The sequence below is a fragment of the Macaca nemestrina genome, chromosome 13, assembly GCF_043159975.1.
Source record: "Macaca nemestrina isolate mMacNem1 chromosome 13, mMacNem.hap1, whole genome shotgun sequence".
Classification (NCBI taxonomy): domain Eukaryota; kingdom Metazoa; phylum Chordata; class Mammalia; order Primates; family Cercopithecidae; genus Macaca; species Macaca nemestrina.
In genome coordinates this window covers 38,170,156-38,191,396 of record NC_092137.1, presented here as the reverse complement: position 1 = coordinate 38,191,396, position 21,241 = coordinate 38,170,156, and the positions used below count along the sequence as shown (strand labels likewise).

The following is a 21,241-nucleotide window of genomic DNA, read 5'->3' as shown; positions in this document are numbered from 1 at the left end:
GTGGACCTGGCACAGGCCAGCAATCTCTGCCTCAAATGACCTCGTCCATTTACCATAGTGTCATAGAATTGTCACTTTCTTTGTACATAATAATGTGAAAAATGATGGAAACCACTATTTTAAAGGAAAGTTTAAAAATGTTCCCTCTTTCTGCAGTGCTTAATATCTGAAAGCCACTTAATATGCCTGACCTTGAAAAGTCATGTCTATCAACCGTAAGTAGAAAATAAAATTTAATTTGCCATTTTTTAGTGAGCTTTTAAATTATACATCTCCCTGCAGCCTCTCATAACATGTATTGTGGATTAAAGTGCTACTTGAATACCTCTTTTTTCAAAACTTTATGATCAGTCACTATAGAAGAACTTCTTGTTCCTTTTTCTTCTGTCCTCCAATTGAATGACTAAGCTCCGTCTTCCTGACCCCCACACATATATTTAGGCCAGATTTCCTGACCTACCCTCATGGTATTTAGCTCTGAAACAAAATAAGTCAGTCTTGTTGCGTGAAGCAATTTCTTTGTTTATACTTCAAATTGGATTAGTTCACGTCATTACTCTCACTTGGGCTACTATGAAAATTTTTCTTCTCTTCATGGGTTTTGTTTTTATTAGGTTTTCAATTCTGCTATTCTTGGTTCAGATCCAAAAGCCAATTACTGGAAACATGGCCACAGGCAAAATTAATATGTTCATTTTAACATCTATCAATTCCTTCTCTCTTTCCCTACTCCAGTCTTTTCTCTTAACACCCATTTGAGCACCCCTCAGGAACCTGTACCCAAAGCCTCATACATTCTCTGTCTTCACTCAGCTCTCATATTAAGAAGGTCAATTCACACTGAGTTATAGGAATGTGACTTTCTATTGACACCTAGTTTACGATTTACAAAGCTGTTTCTCATGCGTAGACGAGATTCTGGGTGTTGGGGTGCATATTAGGGAAGAAATGCTTTTGGGTTCATCTGTCCCACACAGTGTCTGGACAACAATTTTGCATGAGGCCATCCAGTGATCCATGGGAAGAATGCTGTAGTCTTTAGGAACCTTCCCCGCCAAGTGACAGAAAATGAACCCAACTGCTTAACCAAAGAGACAGTGCATTTTCTCATGTAACTGAAAAGTCCACCAGTACACTTGAGTCATGTCTGAATCCAAAGTCTTCTCACACTAGTTCTCAGGCCTTAGGACTCTAACTGAATGACACCTATCCTGGGTCTCCAGCTTGCAGTGGCATATTGTGGGACTTCTAGGCTTCTGTAATTGCATGAGTCAATTCCCATAACAATCTCCTCATATATATATATGTATACACACATGTGTATACATATATGTGTTAAATAAATCAGAACTGCAAATCCATCAAGATCCTTTCTCCTTATGTGACCTTATGCCTGCAAATAGATACGTGGTGAGGGTGGGGGGAAGAACACAGCCTGACAACATACAACAACATGTGTATACATACACACACACACACACAAATATATATATATACACACATATATAAAAATATATATATATATATACCCATATATAAATAGATATATATTTATCTGTTTCTCTGGAGAACCCTAACACAAGACATTTAGTAGACCTATCCCCTTTCAATGTCCTCTTTACCACAAAAATTCTTCTGACTCAACCTCTAGAAAACTTTTTCTATGTTTGTGGTTAGGGAAACAAGTTCAGAGAAGCACAGGGAGGAGAAAATGGGGTACCTGTGAGAGATCTGGAAGCTTAACTTTTACATTCATAATACAAGGGCACCATAGAAAGACTAGAACACAAGGACATTGTGTTCGAGATCTAATTAAAGAGCAGAGAGGCTGGCTGGCAAAGGCCTCTCCCATCTCAGAGAGAATAGGACCAGGGCTGTAAGAGTGATAAGGTCAAGAAAGTAGTGACGGAAACTGTGATGAAAACACAGAAACATAGCAAGGGGTTTCTCCAGACTTACTGCAAGGTCAGCCCAGGTCAGAGCAGCAGCAGCAGTTAATGCAATAAAGCACAGCAGGTACAGTGTGCAGTTCTAAATCCAGACACACCCTGAATTATATCCTCACACGTCCTAATTGGGTAAACTTGAATGCATTTCTTCCTCTTTTAAGTGGGGATGGTGATATCGTGTCCCCCTCTGTGGGTTGTGTGAGGACTGAGTAAGATTTCATATGTAAGGGGCTTAGCAACATACTGATTAAGCAGTAGGTGGTAGGAATGAGATATTAATGTCTTTGATGTTCCCATTTTAAGTTCTAAGGACTGTTTCAGGGGAAAATGTCTGGAAATCTAGGAAAAACAACCTGAGTGGTCCTTTTGGGGCTTGCAGTTTTCAGGCAAGTATCCACCCACTGGAGGGCATTTTTGATTTGAGGCATGGATGCTATTGTTGTATGTTGTCAGGCTGTGTTCTTCCCCCCACCCTCACCACGTATCTATTTGCAGGCATAAGGTCACATAAGGAGAAAGGATCTTGATGGATTTGCAGTTCTGATTTATTTAACTATCTGATCGTCAAATCTGGCCCTAACTAAGGCCATGTGGCAGGGGAGGACTACTGACCATTAGGGAAGGGGAACATGTACTGGTGATCCCCAATTCACTATCAGCATCCACCAGCCCATTGCAAATGATGCACCTTAGAGGAAACGTGTGTGTGTGGTGTGTGTTGAAAGAACCTAACACTAGGAGCCATAATACTCCAGACTTAGACAGTTTTATTGTCAGCATCTGGGACTTGGCCTAGAACAGAAGAAAGAATGATCTTTCCTCACATCTCAAGGAAGCAGCAACAAGATGGGGCTGAAGCCAGCAGAAATGGGGGACATTTGACATGACTATAAATGGGGTCGAAACAGGCAAAGAGGAACCGGCTTGGTCTCAAATCTCGTGTTATTCTTCTGCCTTTAGTAACTGGGGTCAGATTTAACATTGCTTTTAAAAAGGTCACATTGAACTTTTTTTTTTTTTTTTTTTTTTTTGAGATGGAGTCTTGCTCTGTTGCCCAGACTGGAGTGCAATGGCATGATCTTGGCTCACTGAAAACTCTGCCTCCTGGGTTCAAGCGATTCTCCTGCCTCAGCCTCCCAAATAGCTGGGATTACAGATGTGTGCCACCATGCCCAACTAAGTTTTTTGTATTTTTGGTAGAGATGGGGTTTGACCATGTTGGTTAGGCTGGTCTTGAACTCCTGACCTCGTGATCCACCCACCTTGGCCTCCCAAAGTGCTGAGATTACAGGCTGAGCCACTGTGCCCAGCCAGTCACATTGAACTTTATCTACCCAAAGGCAAATTTGGAGGTCATTCTTCCATGACATTTAATCGTCCTAGGACAAAAGATTTTTCTGAGTCTCTAACTTCAGTGGTGACATATTAACAGTCATTATCAGTTATGAAAACAGGCTTGAGGACTGTTGACAGTAATTAACTTTCCCAGTGCTGCCCTGGCACCGCTACTGGCAAATAATGTTAGCCACTGAGACATCTGCTAATTAGAAGGCAATTGTTTCCAACTTTCCATTGCTTCTTTGACCCATGCATGCCATATAAATGAAAAGTTGGAAAATAATAAAAGCTGAAATTCCTATGCTGGAACAATATTTAGAAACCTCAGGGAAGAATCAAGATTAAAAGCAAACTTGATGCTGGTCCAAGGATCTTCCTCTTGAAAATATACAACAATAGGTCTAGAGCTTTCTCCACTGCACCTTAGCTACTCCCAGAGTGCTGAGTCAGTGGTAGCCAGGGATTAAGTGGAGAAAAGAACTAGACTGAATCTTGCCCTTTCTCCCTTTATTATTCTTGCCCTGACCCCCACAGCCTCAAACTTTTGAATTAGGGGATTGGAGGAAAGATAAAAGCCAAGAGCAGAAGTTTATGGGAGAATTCAGGAAAATATTCTGAATCCATGGTTCTCAAACTTGGCTGCACATTAGAGTGAACTGCGAACTTTAAAAAACACTGAAGCCTGGGTCCTAGTTCAGAAGATTCTGATGTCAATGGCATGGCGTGTGGCACTAGGGTTTTAGAAGTCTCACTAAGGGTGCAGCCAAGGTTGAAAACCATTGTTTTAAGTTTCTTGCATTTAACCCAAAAGTGAGGGGATTAATTTGTGGTTTCCTCTTACCTTGCAAGATTTCATAATGGTAGTGTTTCCTAACTTTAGATGAATATTAGAATTACCTAGGCAGGTTTTAAAACATGCAATGCTAGGGCTTCACTGTAGTTGAAACTGAAAATCTCTGACAGTAGGGCTTGAACAATGGCATTTTTAAACATTAATTCTCACATGAGCCAGGGTTGAGTGCTACTACTAAGGCAAAGGTTCTAAACTTTTAGTGTGCATGAGAATCACCTGGTGAGACTATTAAAAATGTATATTCTTGCTAGCCTGGATCTCCTTGGTGACCGCTCTGCTTCTAGTGCTGGGCCTCAGCACCATCCTGGGCCTGCTGCTGCTGAGGTGGCAGTTTCCTGCACACTATGGGAGACTGAGGCATGCCCGGTGGCCCTCACTTCCAGATCTGCACCGAGTCCTAGGCCAGTACCTTAGGGACACTGCAGCCCTGAGTCGGCAAGGCTGATTCATATGGCCTGCATCAAAATCAAAGCATTCTCAGGGGGCACGCCCAAGATGGCCGATTAGGAACAGCTCCAGCCTCCAGCTCCCAGCACGAGCGACACAGAAGGCGGGTGATTTCTGCATTTTTAACTGAGGTGCAGACCGACACCTCACACCTCACATGGCTGGGTACACCCCTGAGATGAAGCTTCCAGAGCAAAAGTCAGACAGCAACACTTGCTGTTCAGCAATATTCTATCTTCTGCAGCCTCCACTGCTGATACCCAGGCAAACAGCATCTGGAGTGGACCTCAAGAAAACTCCAATAGACCTACAGCTGAGGATTCTGACTGTTAGAAGGAAAACTAACAAACAGAAAGGACACCCACACCAAAACCCCATCAGTACATCACCATCGTCAAAGACCAAAGGCAGATAAAACCACAAAGATGGGGAAAAAGCAGTGCAGAAAACTGGATTTCAAAAAATCAGAGCGCATCTCCCCCTCCAAAGGAATGCAACTCATCACCAGCAATGGAACAAAGCTGGATGGAGAATGACTTTGACGAGTTGAGAGAAGAAGGCTTCAGTCGATCAAACTTCTTAGAGCTAAAGGAGGAACTATGTAACTGGCGCAAAGAAACTAAAAACCTTGAAAAAAGATTTGACAAATGGCTAATTAGAATAACCAATGTAGATAAGTCCTTAAAAGAACTGATAGAGATGAAAACCACAACAGGAGAACTACGTGACAAATGCACAAGCTTCAGTAACCAACTCGATCAACTGGAAGAAAAAGTATCAGCAATTGAAGATCAAATGAATGAAATGAAGCGAGAAGAGAAGTGTAGAGAAAAAAGAGTAAAAAGAAATGAACAAAGCCTCCAAGAAATATGGGATTATGTGAAAAGACCAAATCTACGTCAGATTGGGGTGCCTGAAAGTGATGAGGAAAATGGAACCAAGTTGGAAAACACTCTGCAGGATATCATCCAGGAGAACTTCCCCAGCCTAGTAAGGCAGGCCAACATTCAAATTAAGGAAATACAGAGAACGCCACAAAGATACTCCTTGAGAAGAGCAACTCCAAGACACATAATTGTCAGATTCACCAAAGTTGAAATGAAGGAAAAAATGTTAAGGGCAGCCAGAGAGAATGGTCGGGTTACCCACAAAGGGAAACCCATCAGACTAACAGCAGGTCTCTTGTCAGAAACTCTACAAGCCAGAAGAGAGTGGGGGCCCATATTCAACATTCTTAAAGAAAAGAATTTTCAACCCAGAATTTCATATCCAGCAAAACTAAGTTTAATAAGTGAAGGAGAAATAAAATCCTTTACAGACAAGCAAATGCTTAGAGATTTTGTCACCACCAGGCCTGCCCTACAAGAGATCCTGAAGGAAGCACTAAACATGGAAAGGAACAACAGGTACCAGCCACTGCAAAAACATGCCAAAATGTAAAGTCCATCGATGCTTGGAAGAAACTGCATCAACTAATGAGCAAAATAACCAGCTAATATCATAATGACAGGATCAAGTTCACACATAACACTATTAACCTTAAATGTAAATGGACTAAATGGTCCAATTAAAAGACACAGACTGGCAAATTGGATAAAGAGTCAAGATCCATCAGTTTGCTATATTCAGGAGACCCATCTCACATGCAGAGACACACGTAGGCTCAAAATAAAGGGATGGAGGAAGATCTACCAAGCAAATGGAAAACAAAAAAAAGCAGGGGTTGCAATCCTAGTCTCTGATAAAACAGACTTTAAACCATCAAAGATCAAAAGAGATAAAGAAGGCCATTACATAATGGTAAAGGGATCAATTCATCAGGAAGAGCGAACTATCCTAAATATATATGCACCCAATACAGGAGCACCCAGATTCATAAAGCATGTCCTTAGAGACTTACAAAGAGACTTGGACTCCCACACAATAATAATGGGAGACTTTAACACCCCACTGTCAACATTAGACAGATCAATGAAACAGAAAGTTAACAAGGATATCCAGGAATTGAACTCAACTCTGCACCAAATGGACCTAATAGACATCTACAGAACTCTCCACCCCAAAGCAACAGAATATACATTCTTCTCAGCACCACATCACACTTATTCCAAAATTGACCACATAGTTGGAAGTAAAGCACTCCTCAGCAAATGTAAAAGAACAGAAATTATAACAAACTGTCTCTCAGACCACAGTGCAAACAAACTAGAATTCAGGACTAAGAAATTCAATCAAAACCACTCAACTACATGGAAACTGAGCAACCTGCTCCTGAATGACTGCTGGGTACATAACGAAATGAAGGCAGAAATAAAGATGTTCTTTGAAACCAATGAGAACAAAGATACAACATACCATAATCTCTGGGACACATTTAAAGCAGTGTGTAGAGGGAAATTTATAGCACTGAATGCCCACAAGATAAAGCAGGAAAGATCTAAAATTGACACACTAACATCACAATTAAAAGAACTAGAGAAGCAAGAGCAAACACATTCAAAAGCTAGCAGAAGGCAAGAAATAACTAAGATCAGAGTAGAACTGAAGGAGATAGAGACACAAAAAAAATCCTTCAAAAAATCAGTGAATCCAGGAGCTGGTTTTTTGAAAAGATCAACAAAATTGATAGACGGCTAGCAAGACTAATAAAGAAAAAAAGAGAGAAGAATCAAATAGATGCAATAAAAAATAATAAAGGGGATATCACCACTGACCCCACAGAAATACAAACTACCATCAGAGAATACTATAAACACCTCTAAGCAAATAAACTAGAAAACCTAGAAGAAATGGATAATTTCCTGGACACTTACAGTCTCCCAAGACTAAACCAGGAAGAAGTTGAATCCCTGAATAGACCAACAGCAGGCTCTGAAATTGAGGCAATAATTAATAGCCTACCAACCAAAAAAAGTCCAGGACCAGACGGATTCACAGCCGAATTCTACCAGAGGTACAAGGAGGAGCTGGTACCGTTCCTTCTGAAACTATTCCAATCAATAGAAAAAGAGGGAATCCTCCCTAACTCATTTTACGAGGCCGACATCATCCTGATACCAAAGCCTGGCAGACATACAACAAAAAAAGAGAATTTTAAACCAATATCCCTGATGAATATCGATGCAAAAATCCTCAATAAAATACTGGCAAACCGAATCCAGCAGCACATCAAAAAGCTTATCCACCATGATCAAGTGGGCTTCATCCCTGGGATGCAAGGCTGATTCAACATATGCAAATAAGCATAATCCAGCATATAAACAGAACCAAAGACAAAAACCACATGATTATCTCAATAGATGCAGAAAAGGTCTTTGACAAAATTCAACAGCCCTTCATGCTAAAAACTCTCAATAAAATCAGTACTGATGGAATGTATCTCAAAATAATAAGAGCTATTTATGACAAACCCATAGCCAATATCATACTGAATGGGCAAAAACTGGAAGCATTCCCTTTGAAAACTGGCACAAGACAGGGATGCCCTCTCTCAACACTCCTATTCAACATAGTGTTGGAAGTTCTGGCTAGGGCAATCAGGCAAGAGAAAGAAATAAAGGGTATTCGGTTAGGAAAAGAAGAAGTCAAATTGTCCCTGTTTGCAGATGACATGATTGTATATTTAGAAAACCCCGTTGTCTCAGCCCAAAATCTCCTTAAGCTGATAAGCAACTTCAGCAAAGTGTCAGGATACAAAATCAACGTGCAAAAATCACAAGCATTCTTATACACCAATAACAGACAAACAGAGAGCAAAATCATGAATGAACTCCCATTCACAATAGCTTCAAAGAGAATAAAATACCTAGGAATCCAACTTACAAGGGATGTAAAGGACCTCTTCAAGGAGAACTACAAACTACTGCTCAGTGAAATAAAAGAGGACACAAAGAAATAGAAGAACATACCATGCTCATGGATAGGAAGAATCAATATTGTGAAAATGGCCATACTGCCCAAGGTAATTTATAGATTCAATGCCACCCCATTAAGTTACCAATGACTTTCTTCACAGAATTGGGAAAAAACTGCTTTAAAGTTCATATGGAACCAAAAAAGACCCCGCATTGCCAAGACAATCCTAAGCCAAAAGAACAAAACTGGAGGCATCATGCTACCTGACTTCAAACTATACTACAAGGCTACAGTAACCACAAGAGCATGGTACTGGTACCAAAACAGAGATATAGACCAATAGAACAGAACAGAACCTTCAGAAATAATACCACACATCTACAGCCATCTGATCTTTGACAAACCTGACAAAAACAAGAAGTGGGGAAAGGATTCCCTATTTAATAAATGATGCTGGGAAAATTGGCTAGCCATAAGTAGAAAGCTGAAACTGGATCCTTCTCTTTCTCCTTATACGAAAATTAATTCAAGATGAATTAGAGACTTAAATGTTAGACCCAAAACCATAAAAACCCTAGAAGAAAACCTAGGCAATACCATTCAGGACATAGGCATGAGAAAAGACTTCATGTCTAAAACACCAAAAGCAATGGCAACAAAAGCCAAAATTGACAAATGGGATCTCATTAAACTAAAGAGCTTCTGGACAGCAAAAGAAACTACCATTAGAGTGAACAGGCAACCTACAGAATGGGAGAAAATTTTTGCAATCTACTCATCTGACAAAGGGCTAATATCCAGAACCTACAAAGAACTCACAAATTTACAAGAAAAAAAACAAACAACCCCATTGAAAAGTGGGCAAAGGATATGAACAGACACTTCTCAGAAGAAGACATTTATGCAGCCAACAGACACATGAAAAAATGTTCATCATCACTCACCATCAGAGAAATGCAAATCAAAATCACAATGAGATACCATCTCACACCAGTTAGAATGGCGATCATTAAAAAAATCAGGAAACAACAGGTGCTGGAGAGGATGTGGAGAAATAGGAACACTTTTACACTGTTGGTGGGACTGTAAACTAGTTCAACCATTGTGGAAAGCAGTGTGGTGATTCCTCAAGGATCTAGAACTACAAATACCGTTTGACCCAGCCATCCCATTACTGGGTATATACCCAAAGGATTATAAATCATGCTGCTATAAAGACACATGCACACGTATGTTTATTGTGGCACTATTCACAATAGCAAAGACTTGGAATCAACCCAAATGTCCATCAGTGACAGACTGGATTAAGAAAATGTGGTACATACACACCATGGAATACTATGCAGCCATAAAAAAGGATGAGTTCGTGTCCTTTGTAGGGACATGGATGCAGCTGGAAACCATCATTCTCAGCAAACTATCACAAGAACAGAAAACCAAATACTGCATGTTCTCACTCATAGGTGGGAATTGAACAATGAGATCATTTGTACACAGGAAGGGGAACATCACACACTGGGTCCTTTTGTGGGGGGGGGCGGGTAAGGGGGAGGGATAGCATTAGGAGATATACCTAATGTAAATAACGAGTTAATGGGTGCAGCACACCAACATGGCACATGTATACATATGTAACAAACCTGCATATTGTGCACATGTACCCTAGAACTTAAAGTATAATTTAAAAAAATGTATATTCTTGCATCCTACTCCCTGAGAGGGGGGCCTGAGAATCCTGTTTTTAACAGACAACACAGGTCATTTTGGTGAAGGTGGTCGTTAAGACCATTCTCGTCCATCATTGTGATTGCTTTCTTGTGCTGACCAAGATGCAGTTTGCTCAACATAAATGCAACCTTGCCAACTGGTCTTTGGTGATCCTCAATTGAAGGGACAGGAAAATGAGGCAGTACCACCCTCCTAGGTGGCAGTTGAAAATATCCCCACTTGTTTTCTTATAATCATGCCTGGAGATGCAACAGATATTTAGTGAGCAAAGGCCAGGTATTCCAGTCAGTCAGTCCTGCAAACAAGAATTGTCTTGCCCAAAATTTTAATAGTGTTTCCAGTGAGAGACACCAGAAGGTGGAAAGGTTTGAATTGTGTGTGATCTAAAGATGAGAGGAAAGGTCCGACTGTTCAGGAAAGAAACCAAGACATGTAACAAAGCCTACCTCCCAGCTGTCTCTATTTCTCTCTTCTCCTGTCTCCCAAAGGAGCAATTCTAACCACACAAACCCTGACCCAATCTCTATTAGGATCCCAGAGATGGACCCAGTAGTCTCATATTCATTTCTGGTGAAATCATAACACAAGCTGTCTTTTCACTGGCCCCAGACCCTGTCATTCCTAGCTAGGTGTCCTTGGGGAGTCACTGTGTCATGCAGGACCTGGAGTCTTCATTTGTAAAATCAGTAGCTCGAGTTGGATGATTTTTGACACCTATTTTATTTCTGACATTCTGATCTTATTTCAGTCTAGAAATTCTTAGTCTGTGTAGAGAATAGCCTTCAGTATATTATTCCTAGTTACTCAGTTGATACGTGAAATACCCTGTTAACTGGAGCCAAACTTAAATCCAAAGTGAAAGACCAGGCTTACGCCATTATTTGTTCTAAAGAAGGAGTACATTTACTTGAATTCCTTCTCATGATCCAACAACTGTCACATGTACCTTACTTAAGGGCAGAGTTTGGTTCGGTAAAATATATTTACTTTTTATCGTTCATTAAGCAGTATTAAATTCGTAGTCTTTGTCCTAGATTAAGATTTCTATTGACACTTTGAGGCCAGATAACTTTTAGTTATGAAGGCTGTCCTGTGCATTGGAGGCTGTTTAACAGCATCCCTGGCTTCTACTTACTTGGTATTAATAGTACCCCCATCTAGTTATGACAAACAAAAAGTCTCCAGACATGGCCAAATATCCCCTGGGGGACAAAATCACTGTCCGTAATGTTGGGGATGTGATGACTAATACCCATTCCCTGTTCTCTAGGATCTCACAGTCTTTGGTGAGGAGAGAGCTATTGCACAGTTAGTTATGATACTTTATGGAAGCACACTGATGGTGCTATTCATCACAGGATATTTTGGGAGCAATCAGGGAAGTCCCCTGGTCAAGCCTTCATGGATGAGTAGGATTAGCCAAATGAAGCAGAGGCAAAGGGCAAAAGATGACAGCAGTTGCAAAGCCACAAAGGTGAGCAACAGCTTGGTGTGTATGAGGGACTTTTTGCTCATCTGCAAGGCAGCAGGCTGGCAGAGGTGATACTGAAGAGGCAGGCAGCACTTTGTAAGGCTTCTCAGATGTTCTCTTCTAGAGAATGGGGAGTCTCAGGGAGGTCTGAGGTAGAGGAGAAACATGGTCAGATGTAAATCGTAAAAAGACTGGATTTGCAGCAGACAGGCTTGGAGGTTGTTGGAATAGGTAATCCAAGAAAAAGAAGATGAGGGCCTAAGCCCAGGCAGAAGATGAGGGGCTGCAGAGGAGAGACGAAGAGGGGCCTGAGGGAGCACCATCATGGAACAGTAAGGGAGGCCCTTTTGCACCCACGGCCAGAGTTTTCCAGTTGCCCACATTCTCAGGGAAGGTACACAAACCATCAAGTATACACATATGTTTATATATATTTATATTTATATGAAGTACACTATATTATCATTTATATGTATATGTGATGAAGGTACATTCAATGAGAAGATGATTAACCTAATTTTGTAATTAATTGTATTAGTCCATTTTCATACTGCTGTGAAGAAATACCCGAGACTGGGTAATTTATAAAGAAAAAGAAATTTAATGGACTCACAGTTCCACATGGCTGGGGAGCCCTCATAATCATGGCAGAAGGCAAAGGAGGAGCAAAGGCACATCTTACATGGTGGTAGGCAAGAGACCATATGCAGGGGAACTGCCCTTCATAAAACCATCAGATCTCATGAGACTTATTCACTATCATGAGAACAGTACTGGAAAAACCTGCCACTATGATTCAGTTACCTTCCACTGGGTCCCTCCCATGACATGTGGGGATTATGGGAGCTACAATTCAAGATGAAATTTGGGTGGGGACATAGTCAAACAATATCACTAACCTAATTAACCAGTGAAGCTTTTGACCAGTTTTTAATGTGTCAAGAAAGATAGGCCTACCTCAGTTTACAGATCTGCAGCAAATGGGTGATGTTTTGCCAACAAACTGTTCTCCGTAAGAGAGCATGCCCTTGAATTTCCACATGCTCCTCAGCAGATCCAAACTGTAGGGGGCCACCCTGGGAAATTTCTGGAATCAGGAGGTCTTCCACCACCACCAGCTGCTAATGCTGCTGCCACAGTTTCAGTTAAATGGAAATTGAGAGATAGATGAATGTTTAAAGAAGATTGCAGAGAGAATGCAAAGTGCACACAGTGTATCCTGGAATGACTGGCAATTGGCTCTCAGGTGTCAGGAGTGTTAGGTTGGTACAAATGTAATTGCAGTTTTTGTCATAATGGCAAAAACTGCAATTACATTTATACCAACCTAATAGATTATTTCTCCCAGAACCTCCAAAATAATTCCCTGTTGGTAACTAAGTTAGGGCACAGGTTACTTTCAAGTTCCTTTAAGTCAGAGAACATGCATTATGTACCGCTCTGGCCCTTCCACAGAGCTGGGCAAACAGCAGACATTTAATAAGTATTTGTGAAAATGAATCAACATGATGATTGCATTAAGTTCTCCCCAGCCTAAATAATGCTCCCAAGAGGAAAAATCTCCCAAGAAGGAAGCAGAGGTGATAGCTGAAATCTATGGGAGTGCAAGTGGAGTCAAGCCAAGCCTAAAAAGTTGGTGGAAGGGGGTATTTCGACATGCAGAGCTGACCCCAAGCAAACCCAAGAATTTGACAAACTGTGTCCCTCTGCCTTTATTCTGAAGCAACCCCTGGCTTCCCATGCTTCCTACCTAGGTTCTTAGGTTGGACCATTCCAGGTGGCGCTCTGGGTCCCTCTACTGCATGCAAACAGCTCCTCTATGATGTATGCTGAAAAGTTCTATGATCTTGGAGGAGTAGCTCCAGAGCTATTATTAGGTGATAGCAGAGACCTTCTTTCTTCTAGGACTGAAAGCTTTTCTCTGCTTGGCTAACCCATATTATCTCCGTCCTGCTGCGAAGTTTGATTATGTAAAGAGAGGATGGATGGGATTTGAATTAATTACACTGATTTCATCTGAAGGAAGTCTCTTATTCAAAATATCTTCCTTTTTGGTAGATCACTGAAGATTTTTCTTGAGTTGAGCTCTGTATTTAAAAAGAGTTGCTTTATATTCGAACATAATATTCTTAGCAGATTGAGATCACCGTCCTGGGAATAGAAATTTTGCCTGGGACAGAGAGGAGAAAGGAGAAATGTTGTATGTTTACAGCAGACTTAGATGGCAAGGCAGTAAAAGGAAGGGGAGAGGTTCAAAAATGGAGATAGGAGAACAACAAGAGAAAGTGTGGCTTATATTGGGATTGTTCTCTAGGGTCGTGGTGGCAACCAGTTCTTCCAGGGCTTTGTGGTTGAGTTCCAAAGGTCACACAAACCCCTTGGCTCAGAATCTCCAATTGAGGAGAGGCTGTCTCTACAGATCAGCACTGAGTTTCTTTGCTGTTCTTGCCCCTGCTTTAGGGAAAGTTGGAGAAAGTGAAAAGAGACTAACAACAAGCCAGGGAGATATTTCCTGAAATTCCTTAATGCTGTATGTAGAATTGAAGAGAGCTAGAGCTGGGAGGGTCCTTGGTGAGCCCCTAGTTTAATGCTTTCTTTTTTTTTTTTTTTTTTTCCCATAGCTGAGGCCCATAGAAGGTAAGAGCCCATTCTAGGCATGCTGGTTCTAAGACTAAGGTCTGTCCAGTACCTGAATGACTGGTGCTGAGAATGGGGTATAGGATGGTTTTTTTGTTTTTTGTTTTTTTGTTTTTTTGTTTTTTTTTTTTGAGACTCTCTGTCACCTAGGCTGGAGTATAGTGGTGGTGCGATCTTGGCTCAACCTCCGCCTCCTGGGTTCAAGCAATTCCCTGCCTCAGCCTCCCGAGTAGCTGGAATTACGGGTGCCTGCCAGCATACCTGGCTAATTTTTGCATTTTTAATAGAGACCATCTTGGCCAGGCTGGTCTTGAACTTCTGACCTCATGATTCACCCACCTCTGGCTCCCAAAGTGCTGGGATTACAGTCGTGAGCCAGTGTGCCCGGCCAGGATGGTCCTTTTTTAGGAAGCAAGAGTACTTGTGCAGAAAGAAAGCCACATTGTGGCTGGGTGGCTTTAGTTAGACCTTTTGCAATTATTCATGCCATAGTTGAGACCTGGATTTTTGCTTCCGTTTGATGTTTGCTATTAGATGTATTAAAAGATCTTATGTCAAGCTGACAAAGGCTTCCGAGTTGAGAGAGGGTGGGGCTTGAGGGAATGAGAAGAGGAGCCCAAGCCCATGCCTGAAGGAAACAGCCTCAGAAAAAAGCAGCTTTGCCCAACACTTATGAGGTCATTGCCAGATGAAGCTCTATTTCATATCTGCATTTAGTTTCAATATAAAAAGATGTACTAGATTTATCCTGCAGCTAGAAAAATCCCAATGTAGGCCACCCTTTCTCTTGTTGGTCCCCTACCTCCATTTCTGAACCCTTCCCCACCTGTTCACTGCTTTCCTTTCAGAAGACCTCCCTCATCCCTGCCTAGTCCATCTGTGTCTACTGCAAAATGCAATGTTCTTCCTTTCTCTTCTCCAGACACAATTTCAATTCCCAGAATGTTGATTTCAATCCACTGAGGATATTAAGTTCCAATGTAAAGCAACTCATTTTAAACAAAGTTTTAAAAAGTTCAGCTGAAAACTCCAGCTGCAAACCTCCCAGAGTAGATGCATCTCGGTTTAAGATGTGTGGCCTTAGAGCAAGTAAGTGTATTCCTCTCTCCTGAAAATACCTTAATACAGATTCTCATAGAAACAAATCAGACAGAATTATTTTATGAACTATCCCAGCTTTCCTCCAGAACTGAAGATGGGCTGTAACATTCCTGCCTGGAAGTTTTTTGTTGTTAAATTCTGGTTGTTTGTAATTGACATTTATTCCTTGCCTAGAAGTTTTTAGGGAATAGACTTCAATGGATTGAGAGATGAAACAGTAAACTATATAGACTGTAACAAAATGCCTTAGGCATGAAAGACGTGTGACCTACAGGTGTAAGACAGAATGTCTGAAAAGTGCACACTTATTTTCAGTATCCTAAATGGCATGAGTGAAAAGATTATGAAGATTTATGAAGATAGCCCAAAGGTATGTCTCCTAAAGTCACTGAGAAGAGACAGTCTCCAACTCAGGCAAGGCAGAGAGAGCAAGAGAAAAATACTCAGAAAAGAGCATCACACCAGGCTGTTTTACAAACAAGTCTTCTGCCCCTTCCCAAATGCGAAAGGTCTTTCTCTACAGCAGGTGCCTAACATGAGCAGCCTCATGGTGTTTTCAGTTTCCACAGCTGGATATAGAATTCACTGGCTCCAGGGGAAAGCTGGATATTAGATCATTCATAGGAAATCATGACATGAAATTTTCAATGGAAATCCATCCGATTTTCATTTCTCTTGTTACGCACAGATGAAAAGTTGCCCCAGAATGTAAAAGGTCACTTCTATACCTTGGTTTTTCAATTTATCAACCTTATTAGGAGTGGGGCAATTCAACCCACATGTCTCACTTCGCATATCCTTCCCCTAAGCATCCCTGGAGACCACCTCAGCAGTCCCAGGACAAGCCCCCAGAAACTGTACATCATCTCATTAAATGTGTATCACAGTAGTTTTTCAATAGCTTGTTTGGTGCATGAGTCTGTGCTAAAATCAGTGCTTTGATTAAAACAATAGGGGAAGAATTCATTGAATGCATTTGACTCCACCATACCCATTTGTGTCCACAAGGGAATAGTTTGGGTTCAAAATCATCCGGTAATAGGGAATCCTAATTACCTTCCATCCCATCCCTAAGGCCAATTCAGTTTTAGTATAAACAGCACAGAGGTGAAAGCCTATTCCAGGCTAGGTTTCGAGAGTAGGGACCTGCCCAGAGGTTATCCCCCCTCCAAAAAGAACCCTAGTGCATTACATTCTATACCTTCTCCCCTAGTCCATTTTATTTTCTGTATCAAAGAGAATGCTCAGGATTCAGCCCCCTCATCAGTAGCAAGACCAACTGACTTGGCCAAAGTCACAGCTAGAGTCTCTTTTACTCGTAGAGTTCTTCAGGGACAAATCACTTAGCAAAGCACAGGGTGTTTTTTTCAACAACAGTCGCTTCTAAGAAAGGGCTAGTGTTCCTAGCAAGTATTTGACTTGCTTCACTGCCAATAAAAGGGGTTGGAGTGAGCAGCATTTGGCAGCCTCTCGATCCTGTTCACTTTATTAGAAAAGGCCTTCTTCATTTTCAGCCTTCCCGGAACCTTAATTTTTTTGGCTTCCCCTCCAGAATGGTTTTGCTGGTCTGCCCACCGTCCTCTGAGAAGGGGGGCTGAAAGCAAAGTTGGAGTCACTCCCAACCCCAATACCCTTTCTCAGCCTCTGATCCTCATATCTAGACCCCTCCAGGGTTTGGTCTGCCCTCCAAACAGCGAACCTCCAATATCATGATAGGCATGTTTGTCTTCAGGCCTTCTGACTCCTCGCTGGAGTTAATACAATATAAAGTACCACCGGATTTATTGCTTGCATTTGGCTTGGTCAGTGCACTCATTTTCTGCCAAGGGAAATAGCAGGGAGTAGAGACGAATATGAGAACCAAACAAACATAGGTTTACTCCTTACTAAACAGAAAGCAAACCCATCATCTGTGTCCACATAACCATCTCCAGGAGGCTCACAAGTAAGTTCTCTTGACTTGAAGTTGGCAATTCCATATGCTTGGCAGAGGTTCTCGTGCCTTCCTTTGTGCATAAGAAGCTCTCTAAGACCTTGCAGAATTAGGAGAAATTGCCCTCTGAATAGCCTATGCGTTGTCTCCAATTCTCAGGGTTTTAGGAGGAATTTATTATAATGAATTTCCCATTCTCTCTTGGCTGTGTGGCCGGCTCAGCTCCTCTCACTAATATCCCATTCATCTCAGGCTCTTCTGCCCAGAGTTTCCTTTATCAGTTGCTAGTGCCTGGGGCCAGCTGCTATTGCTGAAGCTCTTATGTCAACTTTTCTTTCGCTCCTGACCTCTGCTTCAGTTGGCTTCATTTTCTTAATATATTTTTATCTGAGATGGAATGAGAGTGCTGAGAGCGTAAAAACTGTTCTCCCGAGGCCATGCCTACTTCTCAAAAATGAACTGAAAAATTGTCCAGTTAGCTGAGTCTCTCAGGCCTAAAAGCAATTTTTATCCTCAAATAATGAAAACTGAGCAAAAAGTATGAGTCTAAGAAGACCAAATTCAGCAAATAATTGTCTCCATTTGCCATTTTCTTCCTGCCTGTAGTGACAAAGAAAAACTCCTCCAATGTTTTTCCATCTGGGCTCATTCACATGGAACCTTTGCTCAGGATGTGGAGAGGTGGGGAGGTTAGGCTTAGAGGAGGCCAGAAGCACTCCTGTGGAAAAGTTCAGCTGGGATAAATGCGCAGATAATAGGGAAGCTCAGACCTCAGAAGAGCCCTTCCCCTGAATTCCCCGGCATCCTGTCCTCTGCCCCCACTCTGGGTTTTATGGTGGCCTCACTGCCTTTGGTGTATTTTGTTTGTTTGTTTGTTTGTTTCCCAAACCCAAAGGAGTGAAGAAAGATGCTGTGTGCTTTTCTTCCTGATTAGAACCTTGTACTATCTGGCCACATAAACCAAAAGATTTCACCAATCCTCTGTTCATCAAGTTTCTGCCATTTCTCCAGGAGCCAGAAGCTTCCTTTCCCAGGAAATGGCAAAGGATATGCCAGTGAGCCCTGGTCTATATAAAGATGTCACACTTCTCCTCCTCTGGCAAATACCCGACCTTTGTGTAGAGCTCTGAGCAGCTGGACAATTCTTAGTCTGTTATTGGTGTCCCTGGATTCCTCTCAGTAGAACTATAACCAAAATACAGGTTTGGTCACTTGCCACTTGCATAGTCCAATGAACGTGAGCGAAGTCTGCTATAAGGAATGTGATTTTTGTATTCCAAAGCTAGCTTAGGGGAGGAAGTACAGGTTGCCTGCCTTATGGGCACCACTTTGCTTTTGGAGCAGAAAGCAGAAACTTTTAAAAGGGGACTCGGCATGAATGGCATGCAAGAGAGGGCATGAGTAGGTGGGGGTCTGTATGACTCAATTTGTGCCTTATTTACCAGGTGGTCCTTATCTACCAGGTGGTTGAGCTGGCACCATCCTGGGCAGAACTAGGTTGTAAAGTGGCCTTGTCTTGAGATATTCTGCAGGTGGGAGAGGGTTTCATAGTGGGTGCACTTTAGGTTGCATATTGACTATTGTCTTTTGAGGAAATCTCCTGGTAGGACAGAGTTCCATCCTGGAGCTTTTACGTATGCACATAGTCAGATAAGCTTGCCCTGTAGGGAGTGTCTGGTGAAGGGAAGGTAAAATGTTATCATTGCATTTCTAAAGAACTAAATAGGAAGTGGGGAACCGGGGAAAAGGGGGAAAGAGAAACTAAGAGAAACTAAAAATAATTCATTCTCTATCTCTTAGAAAAATGGGGGATACTTGGTTACAGAACTTCATGGAGTTCTAAACATTAAAAATTCACTGCACTGTTGATGGGATCACCTCCCAGAAGCTGAGGGATATGGCATCATTTTTCTTTCCTCTACTCTGACTCACAACATATATATCTCCCAACCCCCAGAGTTTGCCTTCCTATGTTATGAGCAGATGAACCCATTCATCCTTATAGCTGTAGTACACCCACCTAATGGGGTAAATTGCCCTTAGTAGGTCCTTACTAAGCTCTAACCAGAATTCAGTAAGTGGCTACTTTTGGTTCTTGAACACCATCACACAAAAAATTGGATGGAACCATGATTTATTCTCATTCCTTGTCAACTTAATTTCAGTCTGTTCCTCAGTTCCTTGCTAACATTCCTGAATGCCCAGGATTCTCAAATAGATCTATCTCTTTGCATTTTGCTTTGACTATAAAATTTTCTCTCCTCTCTCATTCCACAATAAATCCCCAGACAGCTGCTTCCCTCAGAACTGGTATGTTAATGGGTGATGATAGCTGAATTATATTAGAATCATTGCATTTTATCTGATGCCTCCATGTAAAAACAGAACTAGGCACCACCAAGAGCTATTGAGGAAGTTACTTTTGACCAATGGTAGGCATTGCCAATTTTATCGGTTTTATTTCTTAGAAGCTTATCTCTTCAGTGTGCTCACAAAGATGCACCTGGATGATTTGATGTTCTCTGATATTTGAGGACAAGTATACCAGGAGCTGTGTCTGTGTAGCTCAAACTTGCCCAAACAGTTGCCCCCATCAATAGCAACCAGTGAAACCAGTAAGCTGAAGAAACTGGTTAGATGTTAGCGTTTGGGGTCAAACTGAATAGTTTATGATGCGCCAGTTGGAATCAAACCAAGACATGGGAGTTCAGGACTTGCCACTGGCAGCAAAAAGAGGATTGCTCCCTCTTCCCAGGGACTCTATTTTGGCTCAGCTTTAGAAGTCACACTTCGTAATCTTTTCTTCTCTCTCTTCCCCCATGCCTCTGTGCAGACTGGCCTCATCCTGACTGTCTGCATCAGTTTAATAGGGCAGCCATAATAAATCACCACAACTTGGTGGCTTAAAGCAACAGAAATTTATTCTTTCACAGTTGAGAAGGCCAAAAGTCTAAAAATCAAGGTATTGGCAGAGTTGGTTCATTCTGAAAGCTTAAAGGAGAATTCATTCCATTCCCCTCTCCAGCCTTCTCTGGAGTGCTGGCAATCCTTGGTGTTTTTGGCTTGGGGGTGCAGAACTCCAATGTCTGCCTTCATCTTCACATGGCCCTCCCTCTGGGTCTCTGGGTCTGTCTTCCCTTTTCTTCTAAAGATGCCAGTCATTGGATTTGCCTCCTCAGTCCAGCCCCTACCTCCAGAATAATCTCATCTCAAGACACTTAATTACATCTGTAAAGACTATTTCCAGATAAGATCCCATTACAGGTATAGGGATTTAGGACTTGGACGTATCTTTGGGGAGAGGGGTGGCACAATTCAACTGACTCCTCCGTCTAAGGGAAGCAATGTGAAGTGATAGTAAGAGTTAAACATAGGACTTCGGATATGTTTTCCTCAGTTGGGGTCCCACTTCTGTCACTGACTGACTCTGTGGATTTTGCTTAAGTGTTTTACCACTCTGTGATTCATTTGTAAAAAGGAATGACACTCTCTTTTCATAGAAGTATGAAAATCCTTTTTTATAGCAATAGGAAGTATTGAGATGTAATTAAACAGATTTAGTGTCTAAAACAGTTCTAGCACAGAGAAATGGCAAGCAAATAGGAGATTCCTTTCCTTTGATCTTATTCCGTCCTGTAGAGTGCAGCTTTGTGGGCTTCTTGTGTCTCGCTGTCCTCCAGTACCTGGTTTCTGAGACATTTATTGGGCACTCACATTGGTCAGAATGATCTTTTTATGTAAGAAAATGCCAAATTTCCCAACCACATTATAAGTAGACATCTAATTATTCTTTGTATGTTTTATAGAATCCTGTATGGTGTGTTGCATTCAGTAGGTAATCGATGTATGTTTGTTAATTATTATTTTATGAAAAATGAAAATCTCACATGTAAAGACTTCCAGAGAGGGAGGGGGAAAAAAAACCTCCT

At 41.6% G+C, this 21,241-nt stretch overlaps 1 long non-coding RNA gene across 2 annotated transcripts in view; it reads left to right on the top strand.

The window, feature by feature from the left end:
* Window positions 1-21,241, top strand: part of LOC105464861 (uncharacterized) — a 68,848-nt gene that overhangs the window by 20,290 nt on the left and 27,317 nt on the right. For both annotated transcript variants that reach the window (XR_011611623.1, XR_977093.3), the window contains exon 2: window positions 157-215. This is a non-coding gene — a long non-coding RNA (uncharacterized lncRNA). The remainder of the gene's footprint in view (window positions 1-156; window positions 216-21,241) is intronic.